Below are 21,658 nucleotides of genomic sequence, written 5' to 3'. Positions count from 1 at the left end.
AAAAGATGATTTTTTATTCCTCTTTTTAGTCAACTTTAGCATGGGTGTCTAAACGTATGCATAACACTGTATACTTTAAATGATGATGATAGATATATACACACACTACTGTTTAAAAGTTTGGGGTCAGAATATATATATTTTTTTTTATTAATAATTTTATTGAGCAAGCATTACATTGATGCAAAGTGACAAAATACGTTTATAATGTCACAATATATATATATTTCAAATAAATGCTGTTCTTCTGAACTTTCTATTCACCAAAGAATCCTGACGAAAAGTGTTATAGTTTGCACAAAAATTCTTCAACATTGATAATAAAAATAAACACTTCTTGAGCAGCAAATCAGCATATTAGAGTGATCATTTTGACATTGAAGGCTGGAGTAACGGTGCTGAAATTTCAGTTTTGCCACAGTTTTGTAATAATTGTAATAATATTTCACAACTTTACTGTTTTACTGTATTTTTGAGCATAAGAGACTTTCATAAACACCTTGCTGACTCTAAATGGTATATGCAAAAAAAGCTTGCTGTCTGAATTCCCCCTGTTGGGAACCTGTCTCAGTTCCAGTAGGGAGGGATGGATAGAGGGATGTAATGGTAGCTCTTGTCCTTGTGAGAAGAGTCGGGCAGGGCAGGGGTGGAAACAGCACACTTAAGCACTGTTGTCAGGCAGTAATAACAGAGTTCCTGTGTTAATTGCTGTGGGTGGAGAGGCAGCCATTATGTTCTTCTCAACAGTACAGTCGCTACTCACATGACACACATAACCACACACACACACACACACTCCTTCTCACCCACTGTGTGTTTCTGTACCTTTCCTAAAGGTCCTGGCTTAATGTGCTCTACATGACCGACCTTTACTGTCAACAGAGTGCCACAGCAGTCATTACAGAATAGCCATTTCACACATACATACACACATTCACCTCTCATGTGCCAAGCAAGGAGAGACACCTCACACAATACAAGTTTTCCCCCTGCAGTGATCCAGCCAGAGGGAAGATCAGCAGATGAGCCCTCACAGCCCTTTAAAAAACATAAAAGGTCACCTGTGTCTCTAAACACACACCATCTACACCAGGGGTGCCCAATCCTGCTCCTGCCCATCGACTGTCCTGCAGAGTAAATCTCCAACCCTAATCAAAGACACCTGCCTTTAATTTTCAAGTGATCCTAAAGACCTTATTGGTTGCTTCAGGTGTGTTTGATTAGGGTTGGCTATGAACTGTGCAGGACAGTCGATCGGCAGGAGCAGGATCTACACACTAACCACAAAACCTCACTATCTGTCTCTCTTTCAGTGATTGCCTTGTGCTTTCTGTAGGGATGCACTGAAATGAAAATTCTGGGCCGAAATTCAGGATGCACTTGGCAGGAAACCAGAACTTTTTTTTTTTTAGGTTTATCTTACGTCTCATCAACATGCAGGCGGGCTTTAGCATGTCAACTATTCTCTGAAGCAGTGGAGTGTCAAGAGAAGCCGGGTTATCCCGGTATATTTTTTTGTTGATTTGAAAAATCATGTACATTTAGCAAAGAAATATAGCTGGTGAATTATCTATATTAAATATATTATAATGTTTTAATGAACGATATGACTTTTTTCACTGACTTTCTGAGTTGTTCAAAGCGTTTGTAATGCTGATTTTTAGAAGGCAGCTGTCTGACTCTGAGATGGTTAATGGGAACATGGTTTGTGTAACACTATAACACATTATTATTATTATTATCAACTGTTTGATAATGTAGTCAAGCAAAAGGATAATCATATTAATTACCGTTATGTGTCCAGCATTGTAGAGAGCAATACATTAAACGCGTTTCCATTCAGATACATCGACCTGTAGATGACCCTGTATGAGTGAGTGGAGGACTAATTTGCATATTCATAGAACCGCATATACTAAATGAAGCAAGGGTGTAGAGTTACATTCAGTTATTGACTTCAGGGGGACTTTAAAAGTAACAAAGCTTTTTTGTGATTATTTAATGGCAGGTGCACTACAAATGTTTAGTGACGTTTTGTTCACGCTGCACACCAACAGAAAACAGCACAGACTAAATGAAGTTAGATTTAAGAAATCATATCATTTCCGATTAAAATCGAGATATTAATATTGTCAATCCAGAGCTAGTGTCCACACAGCTGACATGTTGAACTGTTGTAGCTAATCCACATTGTGTGCACGAAATAGACACAGAACACAGTCAAAACATGCCGTCGAAGAAGCGCTAATTAAACGTTTTTAACGTCTAATTAAATGATTTTGGCCCTCCAAAACCATTTCGGTATTTTCGGAAGCCAAAATGTCGGTGCACTCTTATGGCTTTCAGAAAACTTCTCCTCAACTTATTATGAAATAAAACCTAAATGAGGAAAAAAGTCAAAGATATACATTATATTTATACAAGTCTTTGTTAAGAAGGACATGAGAAAGCACAGTGCGTGATTTGGGGACTTGAGCACATAATGATCTGTCTCCATTAGGACTGAGGGGTTAAAGAGGGTCAAAGGTGAGCTTCATGGTCCAGACTCATTAAAGCCTCTCAATGCTATTGAGCTGACTGCCGTAAGCATGAGTGAGCAGGACCATTCGAGGGAGCAAGGCCATTTAGCCATTTCATTTTACCGTTAAAGGGGTCATGAGCTGCATTTTTCTTTTCTTTTACAATGTTCTCTGAGGTTCACTTATAATGTTAAGATTTTTACATAAAAAAGCATCCTAATTTAGTTGTGATAGGCTATTTACACTGCTATTTCTGCTATCATTTGCCAATAATATAAAACATTTAAGAGTATTATATATGCTTTATAAGTCTTGGTTGTGGCAAAGGATGATAAAGGTTGACTTGTGTGTTTCGTGTAAACAGAATTATGAATGAGTGTAACGTCGTTTGTCAGACTGTCGTTTTTATAGGCTATTCATCGTTCATCCTTTTCGATAAAGTGAAAAACATATAGGCCTACATTGTCATTTGCAGTGTTGTGTTTTAAAATAAAATGAAACGTGTTGTAATGTCTTCATGACAACAATAAAAGTGGCGTTCTCTTCTTGCTTCCGATAATCCAACGCATTAACCCCATAAATACCAAAGCAAAGGAAAGAACAGCAAATCACAATTATAGTTTTGTGTTGCGACATTACTGCCAGATCCAATATAGTCGGCAATGCATCATCTTTTATTTTCAGCGTCTCTGAAAAGCCTGCGTCGAACTGTGTCTTGTTTAAAAACTAATCCGCCGTATAAAAAAAAAAGTGAACAAATGAACAGTTTAACTTATGCGATTCAACTGGAACTTAAAAATAAAGTTAATCCATGCTTTCCTGTTAAGGCCAATTTATACTTCTGCGTCGAGTGTATGCCGTAGTGTACGTCGTAGGCTACGCACGTAGGCGACGCCGTCGTGAGCATTTATACTTCTCCGTTATGTCTGTGTTGCTCTGCAGTTACAGCGCCGAAACGCTAGTTGGCGGGGGCGGGTTTTAATGTTCCACTGTGTTTAGATTCCTCGCGGCTGTTTTGAGTTTAGGCTACTAAGCGACCGAAAGAGAGTGGATCATGTTGGAGTTGGAGCTTATCGAGGTGGAAAAACAGTTAATTTTAGTGAAATTACTAAAACTAAAAGGCAGAAACAAGGGAAGGCATCGGAGGAGATGGTACGTGCGACCTGTGAACCTGTTGACGGTTGAACCGAATTTAAAAATGACGGGCGGGGCAGAAGAACACGCCGGAAATGCGTAGGAGGAAATGCGATGCTACCAACCCGACCAATCACAGATCTTGCGGTCCGCGTCGTCACGACGTGTAGTTACATTTTTGAGGAGGCGCGCGTCAGGGTACGGCGAAGGGTACGACGTATGATACACGTCTATGCGTATGCTACGCCGCACCCGACGCAGAAGTATAAATTGGCCTTTAGGATCATTAGGATGGCAATTTAAAGACTGCTTTTCCACAACTTGGCACTTCAAAACTTCTTGTAATCCTCAGAGGCATCTCTATCGTTTTGTTGCTGGAGAAATCCTGTGTTTGCGTCTCTCTCGTTTTTACTACTACATGACATGAACGAATGGTTCATTGGTTTCAATAAACGCTTTTGGACTAACAAGGACGTTTTAAGTTCTGAAACTTACAGGATACTTCTTATGTGTCAAAAATAAATAAATAGATTTCTCAATTCATGACCCCTTTAAAGAGAGCAGAAATCATATGTGGGACTCTTAAAGCCACTGTATACTTCCTAGACCAAGTCAAATGAAAAATGTTTTCTTTCTTGTGTGCCTGTATTTAAAACAGAAGAGGGCAGATATCTCTCTAAATACTGAGGTGTGTATGGTGTGTATGTGTGTAAGAGAGTGGAAATGACATGACAGGTCCATCATCATTTACAAAAACACAAACTACAGCAACTGTCAGCCTGGGGCAGGTCTGATGCTTGTTGAAAAAAAAAAAAAAATGCAAACGGATGGAACAAATGCTTTTGCAGTGAATTTGTAAAGATAGTTTTTCATAAAGTTCTTCATTTCAGAAATTTATCTGGAGCCCGTTAAACAATCAGTACACAAAAAAGGGCATAAAACAGTACCAATATAGAGTGACTATGCCAGTTAGCACTCACCTGCTTTCTCTGCTACACAGTTTATCTTCAATAAAATGAGACTGTGGCAGTGTCTTCCTCTAGTGCAGCAGATCAGGTGTGATCGCAGTACCAGGTCTGTGGCTGCAGACGCCAAGAATAAGCGGTCCTGATGCTGCAGTATTTAAGCCTTGGTTGAAATCCACTTGTCGCAGGGAACAGGGGCTGGGAAACGATGCGCTCTGAGCTGTAGATAAGAGATGATGGGAGAAAGAGAGACAGTTAAAGAGCTGGTGCAACTTCTGAATAATGTTGTTTGCAGTGCTGCAAAACCCACTTGGTTTTCTTAATTAGCCTGAATATAAAAAAGGTGGCAGACTTGGCATTAAGGAGCTGCTGACAGGCAAATCTGGAACGATGAAAGAGTATGGGGAGTATGAAGTCAAAGGGAGAAACTGAACACAGACTTTATCACTCTTTTATTTTGTACTTTGAACTAGACAAAAGGTCCCTGCACACTGAGTCCGAAATTTTAGTATGCGTTTTTTTCGTATTTGTGATTCGGTGGCTCTGAATTGTCAAAACTCCATTCAAAATTTAGGCACACAATGCAAAACTACATTGTGTACTATATCTATCATGGGGTTCTTGCTCTGAGTACTCGAAAAATACCTTAAAAACAATAAAATGTGGTACAAAACCAGTACGTTCTCACTCCCAACTTGTCACATATTGATGCTTGGTCAAGACCCCCTCTGCGTCACTTTTTAACGCACAGAACCACTTTAGAGTAAGTTTTCGACATGCAGGGTACTCCATTGTGTTCAGTTTTTTGCCTTATGGGCAGATCAAGGTGCATTTAATTCTTTGCATTTTTAAAAGTAAAATTGATTTGTATAAATATTTAAACCCACTTCTCAACAATACAAAACACATAACAGGCAAAAAAGAAAAGAAAAGAAAAGGTATTCAGACATTTATTTAAAACACTGACCAAAAACCAATATAAAAGTATTACAAACAACCCATGTTGCATTCCAAGTCTCCTGAAGCCATACAATAACTTTATGAAGAACAAAGTGAAACTTAAGGTTTTAATTACTGAATATAGTCATAATAGCCATATCTCATTCAAAAGATACACCCGGACATTAGAATGATGCAATAGGTCACGAGACACACGAGAGCCATGCTATTTCTCAATCAACGCTTCTTCGGGCAGCAATTTTTTAATGTAATGACGGATGGAGACGTGATCACTTTTGGGTCTTTTCCTCACACAAATCAATCGCTTGGCCTCGGAACACAGAATATTTGTATTTTATGAATAAATTGTGACTGTAGTGATATCTGTGTTTATTTTATATTATACACAAATGGGTTTAGGGGTAGAGGTTGGGTTATATGCTCAAACATGGCAATGGCAAATTGGTGGCAAAATGGCAAAATTACACCCCAATATATCTAATTTCATTTTGACAATAAAATTCCCTTGCCCATCGCCTGTGTATGATGTACCCTGCATGTCGAAAAATGACAATAAAGTGGTACCCTGTGCTCTAAAAAGCGTCAACGTGACAAGTTGAGAGTTAGAATGTGTTGACAAAACAGAACCAAGTAACACAATCAACATAATACAGTTACAACTCAAATCTCCAGACTCATTCCAGAAAGGCGAGAGAGATAAGAGACAGAGGAGGATTGGAATATTTTGCAGAGACAGAATGAGGGATAAGAGTGGTGGAATGAGCCTGAGGATATCAGTGCATTGGCTGACTGGTAGATGCTGTAATTTAACAAGCAAAAGTTCTGGTATTGGTATTGGAGAGGGAAGGTGGGAGAGGGAGGAATGATGGGGCAGATCTTTCCATCAATCACACACCCAAATCAATGAGTCAGGCAACCGTGAGCAGAGTCAGAGGAGATGTAAAGATTCAGAGGAGAGAGACCGGAGATGGATGTGGAATGAGAAAAGAAAGAAAGACAGAGACTTATCTGTGTATATCTGAGTACTTCTTTGGTCATTGACTTCATTCAAGTAATGTTCATTCACATCCTAAGTTTAATTTTATTTGGTTTTATTTTACGAACAAATTCAAAACACATCACTTTTCCAAAAAATGGTTTCCAGATTTACCCACACTGACAGATAATTACTAAAATAAATACATTAGACATAAATAGGTCAGAGTATTGAAGGAGATTCAATGCTCTGATAAGCCATTTAATTTAGTTCTATATGCTAGATTTTGTTTTTAAATTAATTTCTCATTTATTTATCTGTAGAAATGTTTTACGTTGTCCTTTTATTTTCCCCATAATTAATTTGAGCTAATGTATTTCCTATGCTGTCTTGGGTTGGGTATCATTTGAATTTTAACGATTCCGATTCTGCTTATCGATTTCGATTCTTATCGATTCCTAAATTCGATATCAATAAGGTCATAAAAAACGTAGATGTCCACATTTATTCTAATTCTTATTGCAAAACATTTCATTTTAGCTGAAAACCATGAACAAAAATCAACAGGCTAAGGAACACTTACAACTTTTGTCTTTGGTTTAAAAATACCATAGCAAAAACAACTAGCCTAACTAATATACATTTCAAGCATTATTAAAGACAAGTAAACACTCAAAGAAACAAAGAAACAAATTAGCAATCGCATAAATAAATACAACTGAACAAAGACACGATTGAAATTAACAGTGTTTTAAGATTTTCAGGTACAGAAACTGTAATCAAATGTAAAATAACACTGCACTTTATGAATACAATTTACATTTTCATACAAAAGTAACTATACGGTCTCATGGACTAAAGGGACACGCGCACACGGCAGCCATTGTAAGTCCACAAGACTGTAAGTGCATATGAAGTGTGCCATTTGGGACAGGGCCAGTATCGCGCAATATTCAGTATGAGAGGCGGCTGTCTGTGCGCACGTTTTGGATGTGTGTGCAGCACAGAAAACAGCGCGTGAGTCTTCTTGCTCTTGAATTATTTAAAATCACTTTTCTGTGCACATGTTTTGGATGTGTGCGCAGCACAGAAATCAGCGCTTGGGTCTTCTTGCGCTTGAATGGTTTCAAGTCATATTAAAATGCACACAAAGTAATTGATAAAAGGAATATACATTTTTATTTTATAACAATATTTTATAATTTCCGATTCCTGACCAGAATTGGAATCGATTGCCAACCTTAATGTTGTCTACACCTTTACTATAAGCACTAAGTACTCGTGCAGTTAAGTGCACTTAAAGAGAGTACACTTTCATGACTATATTATTTAACACAATTAAGTAAACTATTAAAAAGTGCACTTTGTAATAATGTCAAAAAAAAAATACTTTAAAGTACATTTTAAATCATATTGTAATATTTTTTAATGCATTAAAGTACATTTATTTTGATGTCTTGAGCACATGTAAAGTATTTAGTATAATTTAACTGTAGTGCGTTATGTGACTTTAAAGTATATCTTATTTTTCCATAAATGCTTGTCAGTACATTCAGCAGAAATAAAATTAAGAATTTAACCATAACCACTTTTACCATATATTTCAAAGACAATAATTACGAAATTACATACAAAACGCATTCTAAAGTTCATCAAACTGCATTTAATGGAAATTTTAACTAATGCATTTTCATGTATTTGCAATTAACATGCATTTAAGTGTCATTACATTCAGTCCATGCTTAAAGGGATACTCCACTTTTTTCGGAAATAAGCTCATTTTACATCTCCCCCAGAGTTAAACAGTTGAGTTTTACCGTTTTAGAATCCATTCAGCCGAACTCCGGTTCTGACGGTACCACTTTTAGCATAGCTTAGCACAGATCATTGATTCTGATTAGTCCAGTAGCATTTCTTTCAAAATGACCAAAAAGTTTCAATATTTTTCCTATTTAAAACTTGACTCTTCTGTAGTTAAACCGTGTACTAAGATCGACGGAAAATGAAAAGTTGCGATTTTCTAAGCCTATATGGCTAGGAACTACTCTCATTCCAGCGTAATAATCAAGGAACTGTGTGTCTGTACCATGGGTGCAGCAGGCGTAATGATATGACGCAGCGCCTGAAAATAGTCCCCAGCTCGGTAACTTCTTCCAACGTGACCGGGACTAAGTTTGTCTAACCTATTAGACCTATTTTCAGGTGCTGCGTCATATCACTACGCCTGCTGCACTCATGGTACAGCCGCACAGTTCCTTGATTATTACGCTGGAATGAGAGTAGTTCCTAGTCATATAGGCTTAGAAAATCGCAACTTTTCATTTTCCGTCGATCTTAGTACACGGTTTAACTACAGAAGAGTCAAGTTTTAAATAGGAAAAATATTGAAACTCTTTGGTCATTTTGAAAGAAATGCTACTGGACTAATCAGAATCAATGATCTGTGCTAAGCTATGCTAAAAGTGGTACCGTCAGACCCGGAGTTCGGCTGAATGGATTCTAAAACGGTAAAACTCAACTGTTTAACTCTGGGGGAGATGTAAAATGAGCTTATTTCCGAAAAAAGTGGAGTATCCCTTTAAGCATGTTCTTTTAAAGTATATTATTGCTGTAATAAATACTCTTTCTAAAAGTATGCTAAAGTGTACATCTTTTTCACAAGGTCTCTTAGTTTTGTTTGAACAGCTCTCAAATCTCATATTCAAATATGGTAAATCAATACACAACAATGCCAAGAATCGAGGAATAAACTTCTTTTGTAATACTTTACAGTGCTTTTTAAAACATTTTTTATAGAACTTGACTGTCACTGGTCACCATTACTTTTCATGGAATGGAAAAGAGAAGCACGATCATCCTGCCTAACATGTTTTGTGTTTAACAAAAGAGAGAACATCATGTCTACAACAACAAAATGATGATGAGTAATTGACAGCTATATTTTGGGTGAGCTGTCCCTTTAACAATGACGCCAATCAAGCATTGTTGACTCTGACAAGGTCCGCGGCAGACATGACTTGAGGCAGGTAAACGGAGGGAGAGAGAATCAATCCACAGTGGAGGAGGAGTAAAATAAGGCAGAGGTTGTGTAGGAGGATCGCTCTCTATTATGCTGTTGTCCCTGGCAACAGCCACTTTCTCTGTCTCTCTCGCTCCTTTCTTCATCCTTCTCTTCCACACCTCCTCTTCCTCCAGCCTCTGCTGTTCACCGTTAGCCTTTTCTGTTTTTGGCCTCAACCCCCCTCACTCTCTCTGCCTCTATCGCTCACGGCCTTGCTGCTAATACGCCATATTTGCTTTTTCTGTTTCTACGCCATCATGTTCATTTTTGTCTCAATTCACTCTCTCTCTCACTCTCGGCCCGTGAGTGGAGTGAGTTAATGAGTTCTCAGTTGTCTCACAGTGGCACTGAAGGGAGGAGAGATTGTCAGTCAGTCTGTGCATCTCTAACACACTAATCCCTGAATTTATCTACGCAGACATGTGCACTGGCACAGCATACCATGCTCTCGCTCTCTCTCTCTCTCACACTCATACACACGCATATTCGACCTGCACACCCACTATACTGCCGCTGACACTCTGTATCACGGTAAATAAACCGTGCAAGATGCCTCTCAGCCAAGGTCTCAGTGAGAAACAATAATATACTTGGTAAAATGTTGACAATAACAGCCAGGCAAGAGCTCTAGGAATCCATCGCAGTGCTAAAGGTGTCTGTTATTACAGGGATTTGACTTCTTGTCTGAGTCCTGATCTGTATTTTGGCCCTCTGCTAGCCACAAGCAAAATAACTTCAGTCGCACTGTGATTTCCAGACAAATCAAATCTCGGACCGCTGCATAGGTATGTTTATTTCCAACGTTGTGAACTTTGTTTTGGCCTCTGACTTCTGTCTGGTACCCTGCGGCCCCCTTCAGTCTCTGTTGCGTTCTTTATTTTGTTCTCTCTGTCCTCTTTGAGAGTGAAATGTTGAATTTTCAGCGACAGTGCATATATTTCAACCACAGCTCACTGTGCTTTAAAGGGTCTTTGAGGTAAAATGACCACAGAGAGTTCAAATGCGGTGCTGTGTTAGATATGGCTGTTGGACGATGAACAGATCAAAGAGCTCTTTATACAAATGGTCAGGTTGAGAATGTACATTGTGCTCTTTGTGAGCCTGAAGTTGTGATTTTACACATGCTCCCTTAGATGAGAGATATATAGACATAAGTGTGTGTGGACCTTTTGTCAGGGTCTCAGAAGAAACATGACCTGCATGTTGAAAGACTCAGAAGGCCCAAATTCCCTCGAAGGCAACTCGTTATTCATATTAATTATGTCATTAATCTAATCAGCCTAAATTTTTCCATCTCAGATCAATGACTATCGATAAGGTCTCAGTCTGCCCAAGGCGTCAGTATCATTACACCACCTTCTGCTGTCTCAAACGAGGCTGTTAAGTCTTAATGTTACTCATGTGACTTCGACTCGATTTTAAATGAACCTCCTGTTGATGTTTCTGCTATTCAACCAACCAAAACAATTTAATTCCTAGGTTAATAAATGGGATAACTTTCCTTTATTTTTTAGGATAAATGTTTAAGTGATTACCGTGAATGAGAATTATTACAAACTTAATCGTCATTATTTTTTTATTTCGATTTACATAGGATCACATTTACATCCCAAAAGTTATTCATTTTACACAGAACAGAACCAAGGGATGCCCTCATGAGCTGGTAATTATTTTCATGTTATGGCCAACTATACCAATATTACAATTGTATTCTATGTTGACTAAATAAATTAAAAATAAAATGAATCGAATTTGTGTAAAATGAGTCATTTGGAACATTTTTGGGTGGACTATCTCTTTCAATATCCAATACTTGTATTAAGATACTTGTTCATTTTAGTGCAAAAAATATAGCCTAACACTCACCACTTCTATGTACGGTGAAACAGGACTAATGGTGGTTGATCACACAGAATAGCTTCTCAGTGGTTCCCTATCAATTTCTCTTTCTTGGTAAAATGAGGAACAGAGTTTCTGACTCAGAAGACCCAACGTTAATTGGCTATTATTGTCCAAATTCTCAGCAGAACAAAACGAAATTGCAATAAGTCACTATGTTCATACTTCAGCTAATGACTACTGCCTCCTGTTAGCATCGCTCGCAGCTGCAGTTAAAGTGATTGATGTGCCCTCTGTATATTTAGACGAGTAACAACACAGCTGTTATTATAACTTGTTCACCCTGCTCACAAACACAAAAACCAGCAGGCTGCGGCAAACGATTCAGCAACCAGACGCAATGTTGAAGTAAGCAGCGATTGTAAAATACTATGAGCTATAAATGACAAATGTCCTGTTATTTGGCCCAAACAAGCATCAAAAACGAACATTGTAATGTATTTAAATATTTAGGGTGATAGTCATATGAAACAGAAATGTGTAGTGTAAATTCTATTGAGAACGATTTTAGCAGGATGCAAATTGCTAATGGGCAACAGCAGCATCAACTGAAGGTTTGTTAAATCTGATATAATTACGAGCTGCTTCAATTCCTGAATGCAAATGTTTCTTTTCAACACATTGGCATCTTAAATCATCTCCGATTAGACCAGGTCCCTGCTGTTTACCTCCTCTCAACTTTCACTGTTTAATAAAGGGATAGAATCACATTGCCAATATTTAGCTTAGTACTTAGGTTTTATTTTTTTACATCGATTTTATTATTCATCATTGTACATGTGACACTTATTTCATGACCAATATAATTAATTGAAAAAAAATATTTTAAAAGGATTTACTGTAAAATGTGCAAACAACAACTGAAGCACAGAGGTTTAAATGGACAGGTTAACAAGGGACAGGTGTTGGTGATTAGATGTCATGAGAACTAATGAGGGTGACTAATATGGCACCAAACAAGGTACAAGGCAAAACAGGAACCAAACACAGGAAATAAACACAGAAACAATGGAAACTAAGAATACACTTCAACATAAAAGTCCTACAAAAGACAAGACAGTACAGGGATCGTGACAGATACAAGATACATGGAAATTACACCTATATGTTTCCATGGACAGTGGTCAATTATTCAGTTTAGTATCATTGTATTTGACTGCTCAGTGCTGACCAATGTGAATCAAGTGTAATAAAACAACAGTTTAAATTATGCCTGTTTGATTATTATGTAGTCATTATGGGCCTGTATGGCTGTTTCGCAGTAGGTGAGGATAGACTGCAGTTAAAAGAAAGAGAGAGAAAGTGAAAGTGCTGAAATGCTTAGGGAAAGCAGCAGGGTGTTTTTTAGCAGCAGTCAAACTGAGGCCTGCAGAGAAAAGCAGTATTTTTCCATCTGCTAGTTGAGCGCATGGAGCACCCGAGTCATCAGGTGTCTTAAAAACACACACATAGGCGATACCCTCACTAAACACACACATCACATTTGAAACTGTTCCAACATACAGGCCGATGTCCCAAATGTTTATAGTCATTGTTTATTCATCCAGCTTTGCACCCTGGACTCAAGCCTTCTGCTCTGATGGTGACTCATTAACTACCTGCAGAATTAACCCTGCATTTGCCCTGCACATTACAAGGTGCAGGGGGAGACGTACAGAAAAACAATGAGAACTGAGTAAGTGAGAGAAAAAGTGAAAGACAGAGTGACTCCCTAGGAATGTACTCCCTTTTTGACCACAAGGAGGTGCATCACATTGGACAATCAAAACCACAAAGAAGGTGTGCACATCCCACACGCACCCTAACTGGGCAACGTTTCGACCATCAGGTCTTCATCAGGCGCAGTCGGGTGCCTGATGAAGACCTGATGGTCAAAACATTGCGCTTTCAATAAAAAGTTGTTTAGAGTTGTTGTTTTCGTTGTGATGTTCTATAAAAAAATGTCAGCTGTATTGACAATTGAACATTTAAGATGACTTTGGGAAATCAGTAGATGCAAACAGAGAAAAATAACTGCAGAAGTGGAGGAAAGAATTGCCCCGCCTCAAATTTTAATTTATTTAAATTTTTCCTTGACTGCATTTAACTGGTCACGAGAAATAGATTTCGTTCCCTTATATGAAGTCGTGGCCACAAGAAAAATATGTTGTTCTCTCAGCATAGGATCTCGAAGACTTTACATCGCGTGGCCACAACATAAGGATGTTGGGTAACACTTTATAGATTACAGCCCGGAAAGGCTTTCGGGATTTATAGTGTACCTATAAAGTACTTACATGTAAGTATAAGGGAACAATATGTATAGTTTGGGGAATAAAGGGGTAACAACCAGGAGAATAAAAAAAATGATTTATACTGTAAGTATTATAGAACTAAGGGGTACTTATTCTACTATTATGATACAACAATCTTACATTTGGGAGCAATTTAGCAAGAGCATACACTGTTGTTTTTGTAATAATGGTGTACCAACACAAACTGTAAAAATTGCAGGGTAGATATCTATGTATTTATACAGTCATCTTTTTAACAAAAGTGCACTGAAAACTAAAACTATATACTTTTGCTTAAATATTGGGGAAAGATTCTCTTGTTTCAAGTAGTGGTGCTTGTTACCCTCTTGTTCTATGTAGTTACAGGGTAAGTGTGACATTGCGGGCCATAAATTAAAGTGCTGCTTGTTACTGTCACGTACTGCTCTGAGGCAAGAAGGTTGAGGATCCAAATGCAGTTTTATTGAAAGGGTAATCCACAATCGTAGTCGACAAAAAGGCAAGAGGTCAAAGCACAGTAAATCCAGAGGGTGAGACAGGAACAGGAAAACCAGGACACAGGCAGATTTAAAGAACCAGGGACATAGAAAACAGTGGAATTACTCAGAAATGCAGTATAAACACTAAACAAGACTTTGCAGATAATGAATGAGAAAACCTGGCTTATATGGGGTGAGCTAAACAAGGTAATGACATACAGGTGGATGGGATGAGTCCAGGCAGAGAATTATGGGAGATGTAGTTTGTGAGGGAATGACAAAAGTCTGATGTGGAGTGCCCTCTGGTGGCTCTCAAGGGCACTCCAGCTGGTGACCGTTACAGTTACCCTCTTGTTCCATGTAGTTACAGGGTAAGTACAATAAAAATACATACACACAATCTAATATCACTGACTCGGAAACCTTTATTTGGAAAAACAACTTAATTCAAAACAGATTTACGACACTTCTTTTTCATTTAAAACTGCTTTTTTTAATCAACAATTCATTTCAAATGCTTAAGTCTTGACAGAAAGTAGCATGTTTTGTCCACCCTTTTTTCTCTTGATTGGCTTCTTCCGTTTGTTCCTCTTCTTCTTTTTCTTTTCTTTTCTTTCCACTGATGAATCTGAAGAAGAAATCATGTCTCTTGCTATTCTGTATTCTGTATTAAAAGAAAATGCTGTATACCCAGAAATACGTCCTCACCATTTACTCATTTTCTACCCTCATGCCATCCAAGATGCATACGACTTTCCTTCTTCAGATTAACACACATTAAGGTTTTTAGAAAAATGGGAATACATATAATGCAAGCTCATCTGTTCCTACAAGCTGGAGCATCAAACAGCACATACTACAATAACTGTAGTAATCTATATGACCGCAATGGATGGATCAATGCCTTCTGAAGTGAGACGATAGGTGTTTGTAAGAAAAATTACAATATTTTAAACTGTAGACTATTGCTTCAGACCAACTGTAATAAGTTGTTTTTCAAATAAAGGTTTCCGAGTCAGTGATATTATATTGTGTATGTATTTTTATTGTACTTACCCTGTAACTACATGGAACAAGAGGGTAACAAGCACCACTTACCCTGTAACTACATGGAACAAGAGGGTAACAAGCACCACTTACCCTGTAACTACATGGAACAAGAGGGTAACAAGCACCACTTACCCTGTAACTACATGGAATAAGAGTATATTTCCCAATATATATAAAAAAAATGGCAATAGTTTTAGCTTTATTTGCCTTGAAACATGTAAGCCCAAACTTAAACATCTGCACTTTTGCTAAAAAAAATTTAATTAAATAAATATAAAAAAAAAAAAAACTGTATAAATGCATAGATACTGTATATACCCTGTAATTTTTAAAAAGCCTATACAGTTTGTATTGGTACACCATTATTACAAAAAGGTACACAGAGTATGTTCTCGCTAAATTGCTCCCAAATGTAAGATTGTTGTATCATAATAGTAGAATAAGTACCCCTTAAGGTCTATAATACTTACAGTATAAATCATTTTTAAATTCTCCTTTGTTACCCCTTTATTCCCCAAACTTTACATATTGTTCCCTTATACTTACATGTAAGTACTTTATAGGTACACTATAATTACCTAAAGTTACGCTGTAAATTTGTCTTAATTAGGCAGTATTCCGGGCTGTAATCTAAAGCGTTACCAGATGTTGTTACCTCGATAAAATGTACACAACGTATTATCATGTTCCCAAGAGTTTATATGTCGTGGCCACGACAAAACTAAATGAACTGAGCATGTCCCCTCACGGTCACCGTAGTTTTGTATTATGAAAGACTGTACTTCTTTTCAGATAAATACATGATTAAACCTCACAGAGAATAACATCCATAAGTCTGTGCTGAGACATTACAAGCAGCCTGCAGGATTTCACAATGCCACTAGTTTATTTAAGCCAAAAGCAGATGTAAAATCACTGTGCAGAAAACTAGGTTGTAAATTAATTAACAGAATAGATTAATATAGTTGACCATTCAAAACATCTGATTGTATAAACAGTAGTAAAAATGCAGTTATTAAAAGAAAAGTATTTTTGAATACTTCAGAGTAATATAATGCAAACTACTCAGCTCTTTGGATAAAACACAATAACATCCCACACAGTATTTTACGGTTTCAAAATCTGAAATGTCACGAATATGTACTTAAAATGGTAATCAATTTTAAGAGAATCAACAGATACTCAAGAAGCGCATGGTTGCCTCAATGTTCTGAACTTCTTTTCCGAGTTTTACATTGTTTACTTATATTTAAGGCCCTCTAGAGGTTAAAAAACAAAACTGCATGCATTTTGCGAATGAACGTTGTTTTGGTTGTGCTTCGGCTCTGCGTGACTGTGTGGATGAATAGGTTCTTTCTCATAGCTAAAAAAAAGAGAGATTATCCTAATGCTCATGAAACATTCCCTAGGCTTGAGAGATATAACCACTTTAGATGGAAAGGATCTGCAGCTGACTAGCTGAAGACGTTACTTTACCCATTAATAGACATTGTACTTCATTGAAAATAAATAGCTCAAATCACAATAGATAATGCTTTACAATGAACTCTGTTAGAGAGCTATATGGCAATTGATCTGTTCAATAAAATACCTTTCCACCTGTTGAGGGATAAAATCTCTGAAAAGCCATGCCAATGTTGATTCTTGTTTTATTACGAGCTCTGTCACGTTCTCTTTTTGCCAACAAACTCTCCTCTGTTCAGCGTTAAAAACAAAAAAAACAACAACAAAAAACAGGTGATTCGGACCCATAAAACTTCCGTTCATCTTTGGAACACAAATTAAGATATTTTTGATGAAATCCGAGAGGTTTCTGACCTGGTGTTGTATTGAATCATTATTTAAATGTTGTTCATTTTGAACAAAAAAAGTTACATAGTGTACCTTTAAATTAAAACATTTAATTAGTTAAAAAGTGATAAGCATCTCTATATTGGAAGATTCAAATATATGCAGAAAATGGTGCAAAGGCATGTATGAATTTGAGTATCCTGCGTGTGAGCAAATCATTGCACTGGATTACACTGGGAAGATGACTCAACACCCTGGCCAGTGAATAAATAGAAGCACATGGCACGCAAGTGAAGCGAGGAAAATTGGCACTCAGATATTCTCAATGCTTAGACGGGGACCTCATGATCCCATACATCCTCTTTGGCATTAAAAAATTGCCCAGAAATCCATCAGTTTGACCCCATTCAAATTACTCTATGGGCACAGGCAGCTTTCAGGATTCCCTGCCAAGGAGGTTTGGGAACAATAATCATCTCCCCGCCACTCCATCATGTAACCACGAGGAAACAGATTAGTTCGATCATGCACCATATGCTGGAAGTCCAGCATGTGAGTTTCACCCTGACTGCAGAGTATTTATAATGCACTTTTTAGAGTATTTGTGTCAAAGTCTACATTTCTGGCTTTCTTCAATGTCTTTGGCCTGTGCAGTGAAGGGCTCATGACATAAAGCTTGGAGATGGGTCCACCATCCCCATCGGCCCGGAGAAATGTGTAGCAGCAATTCCAACTTGTTTTTTTTAAAGTGGATAAAGCCAGATTCCCACTATGCGGAGGACTCATGACACCATGAAGATGTGTGACCAACTAGTGTCAAGACTCTTCAACACTCCAAGACAGACCGTAATATGAATGTACATAACTGTTTATTAGTAGATGTCCTCATTCCCTCATACAAAGTGCAGACAGAGCATCAAATGGCTGGACACACTGACAAACTTCGCATGAACCCAATGGATGAGTCAAACTCCTGATTGAATGCTGCTCTTAAATTTTCAATGACAAGAGAGCATCAAAATAAAGTGTTACCTAACTCTCATCTTTTAAAAAGTGTCACTGCATAGACCAATTATGCAAAGTTTTATTTTATTTAAGTTTTATTACCTGGGTCTTTCCTGCAATTCAGTGCCTTTGGGGCTGTGAAAAGTTTTCAGAAGTCTTACAACTTGATGACAAATTGCTCTATTTACATAAATATTTTAAATATATCACGGACATAAAATGTACACCCTAAACAGCAAAGTAGCCTAGCAGATATCTGATATAAAGTGTAACTTGTTTAAAATACACAATCATTCATAAGTTTAGGGTCAGTGAGATGTTTTTGGAACAAGATTTTTATGTTCACCAAGGCTGCATTTATATTTGTATTTAATACAGGGAAAAAAGTAAGATTGTAAAATAATTATACACATTTTAAATACAATTATTCTGTGATGTCGAAGCTTAATTTTTTAGCATCATTACTCCAGTCTTCAGAGTCACATGATCCTTCAGAAATCATTCTATGATGATTTGCTGCTCAAGAAACATTTCTTGTTATTATCAATATTGAAAACAGTGCATAATATTTTTGTGGAAAGTGTGATACATTTTTAGGATTGTTTGATAAATATAAAGTTCTAAAAAATAGCATTTATTTGAAATATATAGTTTATAGTTCTAGTTGTGGCCTAATGGTTAGAGAGTCAGACTGATAACCCGAAGGTTGTGGGTTTGATTCTCAATACCAGGAAGAAAATGACTGAGACACCGAACACCCATTCGCTCCCCGGGCGCAACAGCAAAACATTTTCCTAATGTGTGTGCACTTATTTGGATGCATTAATTCTGAGTATGGGTTAACATACTTGGCCTTCACATTTCACTTTCACTTTCAAAATATCTGCACAGATCTTTTTGATGGTTTTCATGCTGATGTATTGATTTTAATATATGCAAAGGAAACTAAACTTCATTCTTATCTTGTCCTATCTCTACTCTGTCTTTCCCTCACTTTCATTGTCCCCAGGCGCTCTGACGCCTCCATGCATGTGGTCATGTGGCACTCTGGGGTGTTAGTGAGTCAGTAGGGCGTGAACTGCTTTGAACAGGCTGCCTCTCTCTCTCTCTCCCACCCTCCATCCCTCTTTCCTGATGATTTCACTCAACTCTGAAACTGTGCGCATCTCCCTCCATCTCAGTTAATCTCTTTCTCTCCCTTCCTTGTCCATTTCTGCCATCTGTTTTTAAAGCCTCACACTAACCATCCATTAGGAATTAATGAGCTTTACATAACCAGGCCATACTTGCTAATTAGGCTACTGTACACCAGTTGTAACATTTACAAACCATCATTTCAATCTAAAGCTTCTTGGCTTAACAGCTTGGTATGCTAGCTTTTCAGAAAATACTTTCAATATTGAAACATTACTAAAAACAAATGCTGTATTTACATGCTTCCTCATCCTTCATAAACCTAAAAAAAAGGTAAGCCAGATCAATGTATCATAGGGTGGACGTTGAACTGCAGCACCAAGCATATCAATCCGTGCACTGTCTCCTCCTCCTCCCTCCTTCTGCATTTGTATTGTTTAGGACCACAGTGTGTTACAATCTCAACACTGCAATAATTTCATTTTGCACAGTCATCACAACTGTTGCCATTCTAACCCCCGTGAGCAGCAGAGCATGACAGCATGCACTTATAAACACCGTTCAACACTCAATCTCCCTCTACCAGCCTGAATACGGCTGCGGGCCAAGAGCCGACTCGCCTGCCCAAATCAAGCGGCGCAGGGAGGTCATGTGGGAGTGAGGAAGGATGACCAGACTGTGAACGGGGTGAGAAGAGAGTGAGGTTTGTGGCTCTATGTAGCTATTAAAAATGAAATCAGTCTTTTCCTTGAAAATGTAATTTACAGCTTGGCAATAGCCTACACAAAGTTTGGTGTTTTGGCAAAGGTTTTTGGTAGGGAAAAATATATATATATATAAAAAAAACTGGCCAGATTTAGTTTGGGCAAAGTTATTTAATATTAATTATGTATCGTCCCACACAGACACACAACACTCGTATTTGCACTGCTTGCTTCGCTTGTCAGTCTGTTTGTAAGTAGGAATTTTTCAGTGACTCTTTATGCAGTTGCATTGTTACGCCAGTAGGAGGCAAAATGTGAGTGTCTTTATGAGTGAATCAATAAATGATTCATTCAGCTGATTCATTCAAATGCACTGATTAATTTGTGGAACTCAAGTGGCTCTTTAAGAGTCAGTCATTGAATCACACAAGCAATTTGTTCAGAAACACTTAGGTCTTAGCACTGTATTCAAAAGGAAAACTACTGATACTGCTTTATAATAGTCAGTGGTACTGGAATTTTAGTCATGAGCATTTGTGTTGGACCTTCAGTATCAAAAGGATGAAGGTTGAACATCACTGATGTGTGCATGGAAACGCACACAAAAAAGCGGTAATTCAAGTCAACAGACATGTCAGGGTGACATGACTCACTCAGAGCACATTAGACATGCATGTTGCACAAGTAGCATAAAGCATTATGATTGGTTGTCAGGCAGAGATATGAAATTTGTGTATGTGAGAGGGGGAATCAAGTCCCCCTGCTTTGGAATGGAAATCAACATTTACCCTAAAATACAAACGCTGCTGAGATTTGTGGGAAATGCTTAAGTTAAGAAAACAGACACGAGTTGACCTGATTCCTTATCCTCTGACCCAATCACATGCGAGAGGGAATCCCATTGGGCAATGCATCATTACTAATCCACTAATGCTGAATCATGGAATAGATCAGATTTAGAGATCGCACAAAGAGCAGCTTATTGAGGGGCTGGCTACTGACAGAGAAACTGTGCAAAATCAGTAAAACACTTAAGGTCTGTGCTAATCCCGGTTAACAGTTTTGCATGAGTGCACGGTAAAGCGATATGGAAAGTGAATCATAACGAATCACATTGTTCACCCCTTACTGTGAATAAAACATCTTCAATAGGATTCTAATAACTCCGGCCCTTTCCATTACCAAGATTATTTCATAAAAATTTAAAGGGAACATTAGGGTTCGAAAGGAAATAAAAGTCTGCTAATTTATTATAGGCTATGTCTTGTAAGACATTTGGCTCAACGGGAAGCCTAAATGTTACATTCTGCAGTAAAATAGTAAGTAAAGTGAACTCTTCTGGCACTAGAATACGTGTTCACCTCTATCTTTTAAAATGCATGTCTTTGGTTTTCTAGTTACCTAGATTTGATTTAAAATAAGAACTCAAGCTGGCACGGCACAAAGCATCAATTAATTTTAGTCAATTTGTTTTTCAACATTTGAATATAAATTATGCAATATGAATTACAATAGAGAGTATATTCATCCTACCATATCAGCTCTGTCCTGTTATAAATTTTGATATGAATTATGCATCATATCAAAGATGTGAAAAAGCAAATTCCATGTTTAGAGAAATCTGTCCAATTCCACAACAGTAAACAATGTAACCTTAATCTAACACAAATTAATTGTTAACCCCTTCTCTTGCACCCCCCTCCCCCCA

At 37.7% G+C, this 21,658-nt stretch overlaps 1 protein-coding gene across 2 annotated transcripts in view; it reads right to left on the bottom strand.

Annotated features, from left to right (window-relative positions):
• Nucleotides 1-21,658, bottom strand: part of elfn2b (extracellular leucine-rich repeat and fibronectin type III domain containing 2b) — a 90,850-nt gene that overhangs the window by 54,371 nt on the left and 14,821 nt on the right. For both annotated transcript variants that reach the window (XM_084423564.1, XM_084423563.1), the window contains exon 2: nt 4,634-4,838. The gene's annotated coding sequence lies outside the window, so the exon portion shown is untranslated. The remainder of the gene's footprint in view (nt 1-4,633; nt 4,839-21,658) is intronic.

The sequence above is a fragment of the Rutilus rutilus genome, assembly GCF_951802725.1.
Source record: "Rutilus rutilus genome assembly, chromosome: 1".
Classification (NCBI taxonomy): domain Eukaryota; kingdom Metazoa; phylum Chordata; class Actinopteri; order Cypriniformes; family Leuciscidae; genus Rutilus; species Rutilus rutilus.
This window is presented reverse-complemented; position numbering and strand designations above follow the sequence as displayed.